The 14,346-nt window shown below is 53.2% G+C and overlaps 1 protein-coding gene across 4 annotated transcripts in view; it reads left to right on the top strand.

Annotated features, from left to right (window-relative positions):
* RASGEF1A (RasGEF domain family member 1A) overlaps positions 1 to 14,346 on the top strand; it is a 76,874-nt gene that overhangs the window by 34,335 nt on the left and 28,193 nt on the right. The window lies entirely within an intron of this gene.

Here is a 14,346-nt window from a genome sequence, read left to right as displayed (position 1 = left end):
TGCCTTGTGAGCCCCACGCGTGTCTGTGTGTTTAGGGAGAGTGGAGCCCAGCATGGGGCTTTCAGGAGTGTGTACTTCCAGGGCGAGGGCGCTGTAGGGAGCAGGTGGAGAACTGGCCTGAGCGTGGGGCACTGGCATTTCCCGTGCTGTTTATGGAGACCCACCCCCAGAGGCGCAGGGCGGTATGATTCGGGTGCGGCAGCCCCCGCCAACCCTGTGTTTTGAGCGCCCACAGTGTGGAGCTGAGCCCTGGCCAGCCCTGGCCTCATGAAAGACGTGGGACTCATGTCCCTTCATTCCTTCACTTACTCAACGCGCATTTATTGGGCCCCTGCTGTGTGCAGGTGCTGCGGTTCAGCAGGGAACCAAACACCACAGTCCCTGTCCTCACAGAGCCCACACAGGAGAGAAACAAGCACAATCGGAAGGTAAAATGGGCCGAGTGTCAGGTGGTGCTGAGGGCTAGAGAAAAAGCAATGTAGGAGAGGAGCAGGGCCTGTCAGGTGTGCATCCGTGAGGGTAGTTCAGGCCATTTTGCAGCGTCAGAGCAGCCCCCAAGTCCCTCGGCTCACAACAACACCGCCCAGTTTCTGTTCACTGGTATCATGGTGGATCCCTCATTTAGAGATCCAGGCCTATTGGGTTACATGGTAGGGGAGCAGGGAGGGCCCTGCACCAGTATTTAAGTGTCCCAGTGGGGGTGACTGGGCTGCAGTGGGAGGTGGCAGAGCAGGGTGTGCTTCCCCTGGGTCTGCCAGGGCACTGCTGGTTGTTGCCGGGAGGGGTGAAGCCAGCAGGGGGCCACCCAGTGGTCCAGGGGACAAATGAGAGGCTCAGCCCAGGGAGATGGCAGAGGAGGAGAAGGAGGGAAGGACTGATTCTCTGGGTATTCTTAAGGCTGTTGTCATGGAGATGGGGAGGGGTCAGGCTGGCTCCAGAAGGAGGGCGTTGTCCTTAGAGGTGGGCAAGATGACAGGTGCAGCAGGTGGGAGCGGGGGCAGTTTGACACCCCCTCACCCAGGAGATGTTGCCTGGCAGGGGTGTGGGCAGTCTAGCGTTCGGGAAGAGGTCTAGGCTGCATGTGCTCATGCAGAGCCTGGCTTGCTCCTCCCTGCAGGCCCCTTGCTGTGCTGCATCCTGGTCACACTGCCCACACCTGCACCTGCTGGCTCAGGACAACACAGCCCTTGGTCTCAGCCTGCTGAGGCCCAAAGCCCATCTTGCTGGGCCTGCTAGCTTGAGCTACCTTCTGTGAGCTCCCCCAGGAGAGGTGGGATGAGGACTCTAGCCCTCAGCGGGGCATGGGACGGGGAGGGAGAGCAGAGTCATGGCCTCTTATGTTAGCCTGCCCTCAGTTTGTGTTGCAGGTCCAGGCCTGGCCAGGATGCAGGGGGCACTGGGGACAGCACCACCCATGGTCACATACTCATGGACACATGGGCCACAACAGTGTGGTCTGTGGGGGGGCCAGGGAGTCAGGAAGGGCTGTCTGGGGGAGAGAGTCTCACGCTGGCTTTGGTGAGATTCGTGAGGATTGACTTAATGCAGCGGGAGCTGCCTGCATCCCCCACACATCTGGGCTCTTGGGCCTCATCCTCAGGGAACTACTGGTGAGTGTCCAGAATAAACCAATCTGTCATGTCAATCTCCCTTTTCCCCCTTAACCCACTGGAAGACCCCTGGTTATCCTTGGAAGCTGATCTCAGAATCACCTCCTCCATGAAGCCCTCCCTGACTACTCTCTACAGAGTTAGTTCCCCACCCCTGCACCCCCCCACAACACCTCACATAGACCCCCAATCCTGAGGAGATTATGTCAGGCCATGGAGTTGTGTCTGTCTCCCCGTTCTGAGTGTGTGGGATAGACCAGAGGGCCTCAAGGGATGCTGACTTGACTGAACAAGTTCCAGAAGGAAGGAGGAAGGAAGGAACAAAGATGAGGTTGGGAAGTGGCCTGCACATACTCTCTACTTCTTGTTTTACACCTGGGGAAACTGAGGCCCGGGGGCTGTAGCTTGCCTGAGGTCAGCCAGGAGGCCCGGGGTCAGAGCTGGCTCTGGGGCCAGGAGGCCTCCTTTTGTGGGTTCTGGGCTGCCTGGGTCCCTGTGGGTTTCAGGACAAGGGGAGTTCAGAGGCAGATGAGACACAAGGCCTGGGGGCTCCTCAGGGAACCTGATGACAAGCAGGTGGGAGCCTATGGATGGCATGGGTCTTGGAGGAGGACAGCAGCCAAGACCCTCCAGCTCCTCTGTATTCTGGCCTCTGCTGCTAGCTGGGCCCTGGCCCTGTGGCCCCTGGCACCACTGGCTCAGTGGGGTTTTGTTGGCAAAGCTGTTGTTCTGCAGTCTCAGTCTTGGGGAATCACCCCACCCCTGACCCTGTCACCTCCCACACTCACCTTCCGGGCAGGGTCCCAGCCCCTGACATTTCCCAAATGTCATTGTGACTGCCACCAGCCACCTCTTCTGGGCTTTGGGCTGGTAAGTGTGTGTCAGAGAACTTCCCTCCTCCCCTTCCCCAAACCCATGAGTGAGGAGGCTGAGCCTTCAACTTTGGCCCCAACCTGGTATGACTTCCCTGGGGTCCTCTCTGGGGCTGCATACAACAGCTGTCTTTAGAACAGGGACTGGAATGTTCCTAGAGTACCCAGCCTGAGGGGGCAGTGGTGTGGTGTTTTGGGTGGGTGATCAGGAAAGGTGGCTTCCGGGTAGCTGAGCTGGTTGGCAGAGCAGACCTACTAGGACATTGTGTTCCTGGGTGATGGTAGCTTACAGAGCTGAGAGATCCCTGGAGAGATACGCACACACACACACACACACACACACACACACACACAGGCACAGAGAGACACCTACATAGATAAAGAGACACGCAGGTATATACACAGACACATGCAGAGACACAGACACATGCAGAGACACAGACACATGCAGAGACACAGATACATGCAGAGACACAGGTACAGAGACACATGCAGGCACACACACACACACACAGACATATACAGACACACAGACATACACAGACAAAATGAGAAATACACACACATTCAGACACATACAGAGACACAGAGACCCCCACACACAGACACACACACACACAGAGAAACACACTAACACAGAGAAACACAGACACACAGGCACACACAGACATACACAGGGACACACACAGACATACACACTAACACAGAGAAACACACACACACAGACACAGAGACACACAGACACACCTCCTCCTACTGCCACTGGTGTGGGCATCCCTATACCAGCTTCACACAGACTTATGTGCAAACACCTGTGCCCAGGGGAGGTAAATAGGTAAGCTATTGATTTTTTTTTAAGATTTATATTAAGTAATTGATTATTGAACTCTTACTAGTTTCAACAGATTTTCAACAGTTTGACTTCCTGAAAAACCCAAGAAATTAATCATATTACTTGCACATAAGGAACAGTCAACTTGATTTCTAATGCATCTTTAGTTTTCTTGTCTTATTGTGTTTTCCAAAAGGTGCAAAGTAACATTAAATAACAGCGGTTGTCCTTGGCTTGATCTTCATTTTAATGAGAGGCCTCTCATGTTTCACTGAGTCTGAAATCAGGCCTATGTTTCCAATAGGTGTTCATCATCACAGACAGTATGCTCGAATCCTATATTAATTTGCAAGAGTGAACACCAGAAATGGATATTCAGTTTCATCAAAGGCTTTCCTGTATCTAGCAAAATCATCAAATGCCTTTCCTCCATGGACTATTAATGTGTTGACTTATTCACTCTTCTGAGCTAAATCATCCTTTTGTTCCTGGAATAAAGCCCACTGGGTCAGGCTCTATTGCACTTAAAAATGCTGCTGAGTTCGTTTTACTGATGTGTTGCTATGTTGTTGAGGGTATTTTTCATCTATTTTCAGAGGTAAGAATTTATACATACTTTTCTACTAGGAGACATATTTGTCACATTTATAAATCATGCTATTTTAGTGTTATAAAATGACTAGGAAGTCTTTTCAACATATACAGTTGAAAAAGTGCTGGGATTACAGTTGAAATAGTTTAAATATCATATAAAATTATCTTATCCTCAAAGGCTTGAAATAATTCAGTTTAGAAACTCTTTCAGCCAGGGCTTGCTTTTATTTTTTTCCAAGGCTTAGTTGGCTGTCAACTTAATTTGTACTACAGTTATCAGTCTTTTTGGCTTCTAAACATTTTTAGTAAATTTTTGGTTATTTATACTTTCTAGATAATACAAGTAACCATTCAAAGTGCTTGCAGGTCATTTACCACAGATTTAGGTAGCTGTTTCTTTTAAACTTTCTACTACTTACCTGTAGTTAGATTCCCCTTTTTATGCCTAATGTATTTTTTGTGTCCTTCCTTTCTTCCTTCTTCTTTCCCTTTTTAAAAAAATTTTATAATTTTTTTAAAGAAATAGAGGCGGTTTCACGATAGCCTCCCAAAGTGCTGGGATTACAGGCACGAGCCAGGGTACCTGGCCCCTCCCTCTCTTTCGTCCTTCCTTTTGTTGATTAGAATTGCAAGAGGGTTGCCAATTCACTCTAGTGACTGTTTCTTTTGCCGTGCAGAAGCTGTGAAGTTTGATTAGGTCCCATTTGTCTATTCTGGCTTTTGTTGCCAATGCTTTTGGTGTTTTGTTCATGAAGTCCTTGCCTACTCCTATGTCCTGGATGGTTTTGCCTAGATTTTCTTCTAGGGTTTTTATGGTGCCAGGTCTTATGTTTAAGTCTTTAATCCATCTTTGCAGCACTGTTTACAATAGCAAAGACCTGGAACCAACCCAAATGCCCATTGATGATAGACTGGACTGGGAAAATGTGGCACATATACACCATGGAATATTATGCAGCAATCAGAAATGATGAGTTCGTGTTGTTTGTAGGGACATGGATGAATCTGGAGAACATCATTCTCAGCAAACTGACACAAGAACAGAAAATGAAATACCGCATATTCTCACTCATAGGCGGGTGATGAAAAATGAGAACACATGGACACAGGGAGGGGAGTACTAAACACTGGGGTCTATTGGGGGGAAAAGGGGAGGGCCAGCGGGGGAGGGGGATCTGGGGAGGGATAGCCTGGGGAGAAATGCCAAATGTGGGTGAAGGGGAGAAAGGAAGCAAAACACACTGCCATGTGTGTACCTATGCAGCTGTCTTGCATGTTCTGCACAGGTACCCCAAAACCTAAAATGCAATAAAAAATTAAAAAGAAAAAAAAAAGAATTGCAAGAGGGTTATTATCCTTGAAATCTGTTTTCAAAGTATCTGCTCTTTGAAGTTAAATAAGCAGATCTACTCTCTTTCTTTGATTAAGTCCTCTAATTTGCCTTTGAGCAGCTTCTTTTTCCAGTTTGTTTTGCTGTCTGTTTTGTTGAGAAGCTCTTTTTTAAGCCTTTTGAATCAAGTGTTGAGTGTTTACTTCAATACATTATTGAAGTCTATGAATTTTTCTCTGAGTGCAGCCTTGGCCATATGAAATTCGATACAGAGTTTTTCTGTAAAGGTTATTTTTTTCCCCCTGACATCTGTAATTGGAGTTTGAATCTTTAACACAGACATGATTTAGGGAAGTTTTTTTTTTATGAAGTGGGTAAATTTTTTTGGCTTGTCATTTATATATTAATATCCAACTATGTTACATTGTGCTCATGTCCTTCTCTCACCTGCACACTTCTGTTTCGGGACTTTACTGGGTGGTATACTCTATGACCATGTGGCTGGAGACTCTGGACAGTAGAATGTGCCTTTCTGTTTCTAGACACTGTTTTTCACATATCTCGGTCTTGTCCTGAGAGCACGCACTGCGTTATTTCATCCCTTGGGCACCTGCCACTTGCTGGGAACTGTGGTGCTTTCCATTTGTGTCTCCAGCATGAAGAGGTGCTCACTGTGTTTCCTGGGCATAGCTTTATGTTCTTGGGAGTTTACCTCTAATAGGGTTAGAAAATAAAAACATATTAAGTGTTTTTCCTACTCTCCACTCTCAGCCATTCAGCACAACATTCTGACACCAGGTTCTCTAACAGACACCAGCTGGATGCCCTGTAATTCAATTTGGACAATATTGGAGGCAGAGTCAGATCCCACAGGTTGAGAGCTCTGTCCCACAACGCTGTCCCTCCCTCGACTTCAGATGCCAGTCGCAGGTCTCCTGCTGTGGCCTGTGCTTCTGACCCACCCAGCAAATCAGTGCTCTTGGGACTCCCTTCTCAGATGCAATGAATTTGCTTGAGCAGCTCACATAATTCAGGGAAGCACTTACTTCCATTTACCCACTTACTCTACAGGGTTTTACCGTGGTAACAGATGAACAGTCAGAGGAAGAATGCTCAGGGCAAGGCATGTGAGAAGGGGTGTAGAGTCTCCCTGCCCTCCCAGGCGCTACCCTCCAGCTCTCTCTACCTGTTTGCCTACCCAGAAGCTCCGAACCTGCTCCTTTTGGGATTCTGTGGGGGTCTCATTATGGGGGCGTGGCTGACTGCATCACCGGCCATTGGTGATGGACCCAACCTTCAGCCTCTCTTCCCTCCCTATAGCTGGGGGTGGGAGTGAAAGTCACCACCCTCTCATCACATGGTTGGTTCCGCTGACAACGAGCCCTTAGTCAGGCTGTCCAGGAGTCCCATCAGCACACAGATGACACCCATCACTTTTGGAGATTCTGAGAGTGTTAGGAGAGTGTACTGGGAAAGAACAGTGTCATTCGCCACATAGTGGTCCTGTGAGATTCATAATACAGTATTGTCACTGTGCCTTTTCTATGCTTAGCTGTACAAATCCTTACATTGTGTTACAGTTGCCTTCAGTATTCAGTGTGGTTACACACTGTGCAGGTTGGTAGCCCAAGAGCAATAGGCTGTACCACAGAGCCTGGGTGTGTAGTGGGCTGTGCCATCTGTGGGAGCTTCCTGCTCCCACAGCCATCCGGACCAAGTAAGTCACTCTGTGGGGTTTGCACAGGGAAATTGCCTAACGACGCATTCTGTGGGGTCTGGAATCCAGCTGCCCAGCATGGGCCCCTTGGATCCCGGCCTGATGACCCCCACCCCATCCCACTGCCCTGCGCTTGCAGCACAGCCGGCCAATGCAGCAGGGGTGGCTCCTCCTGGGTTAGGCCCTGTCCATCCGGCAGGCCTGGCTGGCTCCCCCTGCTGTCACCTCACACTGTTCTGCCTCTCCTGACCCCTGTGCTGGTGGCCTTGGGTGGTGTGTCAGATCATGGTGGTCACACAGGGTTCCAATCCCAGCTCCACCACTTTCTGAGACTGACTCTGGTGACTGAAGCCCTTTGGGCCTCTGTTTCTTCATCTGGAGAAGGGGGAGCAGCAGGAGAGCTGCCCTGGGGAGGCGTGGAGGAGGCTGTGTCTGGCTCAGGTTTGAATCAGCCTAGTGGTGCTAACTGATTCGGGGAAGTTTCAGGATGACTCAGTAGCCAATTAAATGCTTACAAATTCACGCTTTAGTGGGTCACTTTCACACACCAACAATCATGCAAATATATTCCACACACCCAGGCAGTCATAAGAGAGGCAGGAGCAAGCCACTGTGTGGGGGGAGGGAGAGACCAGCTGCTGACTGCCCGAGGTCCAGATTCCCTCAGAGCAGAGGGAGTACAGACCTCCAGGTGGAGGGATGGGCCCTGTCCCCCGGTGGAGAGATGGACCGGCTGCTCTTCTCCCAGCAGGGCGTCTGGTGGCCTCCAATGGAAGAGGCCTCAGAGTTCCTGAGGGCAGAGCTTCTGCAGGCATCATGGTCATGGGCAGCTTCTTTGTGTTTATGGCCCTCTGCAGGAGTGTCCCCAGCCATCATCTTCAGGTGCCTTTGGCATGACTTTCTTGTTGAGTCTCAGGGGTGCCTGACCATAGCAGATATCATCTGATCACTGCAGTCCACCACACCTAGGCTTATTGCTCTGAGGGCCCAGCAACCTCACTTTAAGCTGAGTTACTTGTCATAAATGACTCCATATATATATATATATATTTTAAGAGAGAGTCTCACTCTGTCACCCAGACTGGAGTGTAGTGGCACGATCTCAGCTCACTGCAAACTCCCAGGTTCAAGCAATTCTCATGCCTCAGCCTCCAGAGTAGCTGAGAGTACAGGTGTGCACCACCATGCCTGGCTAATTTTTTGTACTTTTAATAGAGATGGGATTTCACCATGTTGGTCAGACTAGTCTTGAACTCCTGACCTCAAGTGATCCGCCTGCCTCAGCCTCCTAAAGGGCTGGGATTACAGGAGTGAGCCATCACACCTGGTGAGATGGGGTCTTGCTTTGCTGCTCAGGCTCTGTCACCCAGGGGTGCAGTGGTATGATCTTGGCAAACTGCATCCTTTACCTCCTGGGCCCAAGCAGTCCCCCTACCTCGGCCTCCCGACTAGCTGGGACTACAGGTATATGCCACTGCCCCTGGATAATTTTTCTGTAGAGACAGGGATCTCCCTCTGTTGCCCAGGCTGGTCTTGAACTCCTAGGCTCAAGCGATCCTCCCAGCTTGGCTTCCTAAAGTGCTGGGATTACAGGTGTGAGCCACTGTGCCTGGCTGTCCACTGTGAGACCCTAAGGATCACAACACATTATTACAGGTTTTTGTGCATTGGTACTCTTGGGACTGGCCACACTGTCTAACCACCGGTTACAGGCCCCCAGGGCCAGGGGACACACAGCAGGTGAGAGGAGACCTGCCTGTGTCCACGGCACGGGGGTGGCAGTCAGGATGTGTGTCTGGGTGCTGTTTCCCAGAGGCTGCCAAGCTGAGCAAGCTCATGGCTCTGTGACCCAGCAGGGAGCTGGGTGTTCCCTGCTCCCACCCCCATGACTAGCCCAGAGAGCTCCCTGCTCCCACAGCCATCCTCCAGGAGGACGGCAATTCAAGCGAGGGAAATGGATTTTTATTTGTTTTGAAACACAAAGGAAAAATCTTTGCTCAGCCTAATTCGATATCATTTAAAAGCAAAAGAACCATTTGATTCTTATTCTATATCCCAGCACCCTGGGTGGCTGCAGAGGGTGGAAGCTGCGGCTCATCTGGGAGACAGGCTTGCCTGTGGCCTACACGGCTGGCCATTGCTCCCTGCCTCTGGAGGCCCTCAGCCCCGACCCTGCACTCTCGCTGTCCCTTTCTCTTGGCCATGGGCTGCTGCTTCGGGCTGACTCCATGGCTGTCTGGATGTGGGCAGTGTGCCCGGGTGTGCCCTGGCAGGACAGGTTGCTGGTGCCTTCCTACCAGAGCCGGCAGGCACCCTGGTTACTGCCAGACCTGATGAACAGCGGGACACCCTGCTCTGTCCTGCATCGTCGGTGGACACCACGTCTAGGTCAGGGACCCTAGAGGGGTAATTTCACTTGGTGTGGAATCTGTACCGTGCCTCCCAGCCCCCTCCTCTGTGGTACCTTGGGGGTCTTCCCGGAGAGGACAGAACTGGCCGCCAAGGTTGCCTGAGTTTGCACATGACCCCGTCCTGCACCCAGCTCCGTGCCTGGAGGCGCAGGGCTGCCCACCCATCTGCGGGAGGCTCTTGTTATCCCTGCAGAAGCCGATGGCATCAGTCCAAGAGGGAGAGATGCCAAGGGAAGGGCAAAGCAGGCCCCCCCAGGTGGCTGAGTGGGAAACCAGGCTGCCAGCGCCTGCCTGGAAAGGGCAGGGATTCTCTGAAGTCCCACCTGCTGCATCCGTGGGCCTCTTGAGTCTCAAGAATGGAATGGTTCTTGGTGGACAATGACGTTCTGTGCCCTGAGCGGCCCCCAGAAGCTGACTGGACAAAAAGGGAAAAGGGAGAGGCAGAAACCCAGACTGGGCAGAATCTGAGGAGCATGAAGAGGAGACGGCCAGATTCCTTCAGTCAATTCAAATTGTATTGGGTAATAGAAGGGAATTCAGAAGGAAAAAAATGAATCATGTGTCTGTAACAAAGCTTTAATTATCCGTGTCGCGCCTGTGGCCAGGCCTCTGGAGCAGGCGCCCTGCGAGGCACTGTTGCACTGGTTCCCATGGCAGCCGCCTCCTTGCTGGAGTCCGGCCTGCAGCCCTTGGCCAGGCCCCGGGATTGCCCTAGCCGGTTCAGAAGGTTCACCAAGGTAAATCCCACCCTTCTTCACAGCACTTGAAGTTTGGCTTATGTGAAAGTGTGGTCCTACCCTCTGCTGCCTGATGCCTGCCTGTCCTGGAGGATGGAGAGACAGGGGCTGCAGGGATGGGGACAGCATGCGCTCCCAAGGACTGAGCTTCTGCAGAGGACACAGGGGTTGAGAGAGAGGAGGGTGAGGACTGGAGAGGCTGACCTGCAGGGGAGTGTCATCCCCGACGCCCCCCACCCCTAGGCCAGAGCCAGCTCTGAATCCCCCATGCCTGGGACAGGACAGTGCCACTAGGTCAATGGGTCCACCTCTCTAAAAGCAGGAGGTAGCTTCTCCTCACTCTTTGCTGTCTGCAGCAGGTAGACTGGCTGTCCCAGGCATGGGAGGTGAGAGGGACTCATAGGTGGGATGAGGGAGTGGGCGGCACCAGCCTCCAAGAGGTGTGTGTCTAGGGAGGCAGCTGGGTAACCTATGGGACTGCTAGTGCTCTGCAGTGCCAAGGCCATCAGAACCCACCAGGCGCTAAGCCTGTCCTGAGCTTCGTGGCTTCACTTAGTGCTCATGGTCTTCTGGGAAGCAGGTGCTAGTGGTGGCTTCTCACAGAGAAGGGCACTGGCTCCCAGCTGGGGTGGGGCCCACTTACTTCCTGCTGGATGTCCAGCCCATGCCTTGATCCAGCCTGGGCCTGCAGCTGGCCCCTGCCCATCTGCTGTGCATGGCCTCAGTAGATGGGACAAGGGCTCCCCGGAGTTAAGGGAGACGCCTTTCAGCTCAAGATGGTCGGAGAGCTGGGGCTTGGGGATGGGGAGGACAGGGGTATTTGAATGTAGTCTGGGTGGTTGTGGGAGGGCCCTTCCTGCCCTGGGTAGGGAGTAGGAGGTAGATGCAGCTGGGTTGTGGGAAGGGGCTCTGATGTCTCCCACCTGCTGTCGAGGGCAGGCCTGGGGCCAAGCTGGGCAGAATCAGGGTGTGGCTTCTAGAGTCCCGGCTCTAGTCCCTCTAGCAGGCACTAGAATCTCAGAAATGATGGAGACTAAGCCTAAGACTCTCCCAGGAAGGTGTCACTTGCCCGCACATGGTGGATAGATGATGTCCAGAGGGACTGGGCAGTGGCTGGTCACCTGGCCTTCTTCCACAGAGCTGGGAGGGCCTAGGTGTGGTGGGGATGGAGGCGCTGAGGCAAGTCACCCTGTGCCTGGGACTGCAGCACCAGCTTGGAGAAAGCATAATAGGCCTGGCATGGGAAGAGGGAGCATAAGCGAGGACACAGGTTGCCAGGACAGGGGTGTTAGAGAAGTGGGAGCAAGGGGGATGGGAGGGGCGGGAACCCCTCCTCTCAGCTTCACACAGGTCCTCCCACCTTGGCACCCACAGGGCCGGGTCCTAGCATGCTCCGCCAGCCAAGAGTGCAGCAGCCCCACTGTCCCTGCGGGCCATCAGCCCCTCCTGAGGCTCTCCCTGCCTGGGATCCCCTGCCAGTGAGTGACATCAGGAGGTGGGGGTGGCTGCTACCTCATTTCTCCTCCTCCCCCAGTGCCTCTCAGTACAGGTGGGATTCTGGAGGCCTCTTTACTGATCTGGGAATGCAGCTCTGTACCTGCAGGGTCAGAGGATGGAGAAGGGTGAGTGAGATGGAGAGGGTGAATGGCAAAAGATGCACAGCTGCCTCTGCCATCTCACCGGTCCTGATGGAGCTGGGGAGGGAGGTGGGGGAAAGTCTGTCCTTGCTGCATGCTAGGTGGAAGGGAGGAGGCCTCTAACCTCCTTACCTCTCCCCACATGCTGGTTCCTACCCCATCAGGAGCAGTCCCCCACCTTTTTTCCTCCCCGAGCGTGGCTGAGCCTGCAGGTCAGGTGGGCACACTCAGCCCTCTACCCTCCCCTAGGCGGACAGGTTCTTCCCTGTGACATGGCCCACTGCCACATCCTGATGGCCTTCTCTGGGTGGGGGCAGGCCCTAGGTGGGCTACCTAGCACTGTCTCCTATCTAAGAGGGAGTCAAAATCCTCACTGAGGCAAAGGGCCCACTGAAGGTTTAAGCAAAAGGTGTGCATTTGCACACGGAATCTTATCACTGTGGTGCCTGCCTCCCATGCATTCAAATAAGCACTATACTTACAAATTGCACCTGACTCCCTGCTGAGCTGTTCTCGCTGAATAAGGTGAGGACCCCCCACAAGATGGTCCCGCAAGGGAGTCAGGGGTCACCTGCTGCATCCTGGGGTAGCCTCCTGGGGAGATGAGCCTCATTCCCGATGTCCCAGTGGAAGGAGCCCACGTGAGACCCTCGCAGAGTGAGGCAGGCGGCCCACCCACTGTAGGCACAGGCCCTGAGTGTCAATGGCAACGGTGGTAGTGGGATGTGCTCGGGGTGCTGGTGGCTCCGGTGCCCTGCTCCTGGCAGGGTGGGGACCAGGCTAGGTTGAGGGGCAGCCTGGCACTGCTGGGAGTGCTGACTCTGACACTTCACAGATCCAGGTTTAGCAGGGCAGACATACACATCATCAGTTAGTGCATGTTTTGCCATGAGTGAGCCAGCTAGGAGGTGCCCCAGGGAGGGTTTGCTAGAGAACGAATGGGCCGGAAGCTCCCAGGCCTTGGCGCCAGTCCTTCTGTCTGCTCACTCCGCTCTTCCTTTCCCAGAAGCTCCTTCCAGTCAGCTGAGGCCTCACCTTCGCAGGGAGGCCAACCTTACCACTCAGGCAGTGGTTACCACTTTCCCACCCACACTCCTGACCTTCCTTCTCCTCCATGGGAGCACTGATTCTCTCCTAACCCATAACATCATGTCACCATCTGTGGCCATCAAGCCTGCCACCACATAGGCTCTGTGTGGTGTTCTCTGGAGGCAGAGAGCCCCGTTTTATTTCCTGGTGTATCTCCAGTATGTAGGCGGGGATCATTACCACTTGTGAATGAATGAATGAATGAATGGGCAAGGAGTAGTCCTTCCCCACCCCAGTGCCAGTAATTTCAGAGAACTGGCCAGTTATCTCTTGAAGGGTGAAGGGCCCATTCTGTCCGGTCCCTAGCAGAGCTGGGCTCACATGCATCTGGGCCAGGCCCAGGTAGGTGCATGGGTCTCTCCCTTCCTGAGGCCCACCAGGGTCAGAGCACAGGGCTGCCCCCAGCTCCCTCCAGGAGCACGCTCTCCCTGTCAGCCAACAGAGGGGAGACAGGCAAGATGTGTAATTTTCAGTTGCTAATTGTGATGCCCTGCAGCTTGCTGAGCTAAAAATAGTCTCCGTTTTTGTTGAGTAGGTTAAAAAATAGAAGCCCACGTGCTGTCTCAGAAAGAAGCCCCCCTGCCAAGGCTGGCAGAGGCAGGGGGCTGGCTTGAGCCCCTCCTCTACCTCCTGGCAGATCCCTGGGACTCATGCAAGATGGGCCCTGAGGGCTGTTTTTGTCCCAGTTTTCTAGGAAGCTGGGTTTCTTAATTTGGGGTCCACAGATGAGCTTCTGGGAGCTCATTGGCCCTGGAGTCCTCTGCAGAAGGTTGTGGGAATGTGCGCTTGTCGCTACATCTGGGCCAGGGCCTTAGCCTGCACTTGATGCTCAGGGGGCCATGCCGCCACCAGGCACTCTCAGGGGCAATGCTGAGGTCCGAGGAACAGCAGGCAGACCTGGGCAGATGTGCACAACATGGCCTCATGGGTCCCCATCTGAGAAACAGGCCTCTCCGGGCTGCCTCCCTGGGTGAGGGAGAATTGCACTGTGGAATGGCCAGTGCATGGCTCACTCTACCTCCCAACGACGAACACTTTAAGCACAGCAAGATTAGTCAAGTGAAGGATAATCCCTGCTTTTAGAAGTTTCCAGAACTGCAGACTCCAGGATCCAGAAGAATTCTAACTGTGCTGGGAGTCTGCCCTAGACCACTCCTCCCTTTGGACTTGAACGAAGGCCTGACCCTGCTCCCATCCAGCTATGCAGGAAACTCTGGCCCCTCCCTCTACTGTGGTGGGGCCTGTGTCCCCACTCTCTACTGTGGTGGCGATGGTGGTATTGGCGGATGGCCACTTACCCCATGGGACCACCTTCTGATGCTCTTCCTTTAGCACCTGTTGGGAAGATTGACAGATGAGCTCTGTGCGGGGGTGAATGCTCGTTGACCCCTGCGTCCCCCTTCCCTGGGGATCCTTTATGAGGCCACGGTGGTATCAGGCTTCCCATAGCTCTGTTGAGTCTCCCCATCACTGGGCATCCTCAGTGCAGGACATAGAATAATCACCCGGGAATGGGA

This window comes from Callithrix jacchus, chromosome 12, assembly GCF_049354715.1.
Source record: "Callithrix jacchus isolate 240 chromosome 12, calJac240_pri, whole genome shotgun sequence".
Classification (NCBI taxonomy): Eukaryota; Metazoa; Chordata; class Mammalia; order Primates; family Cebidae; genus Callithrix; species Callithrix jacchus.
Note: the sequence above shows the minus strand (reverse complement) of the source record. Positions and strands in the feature narration are given on the sequence as shown.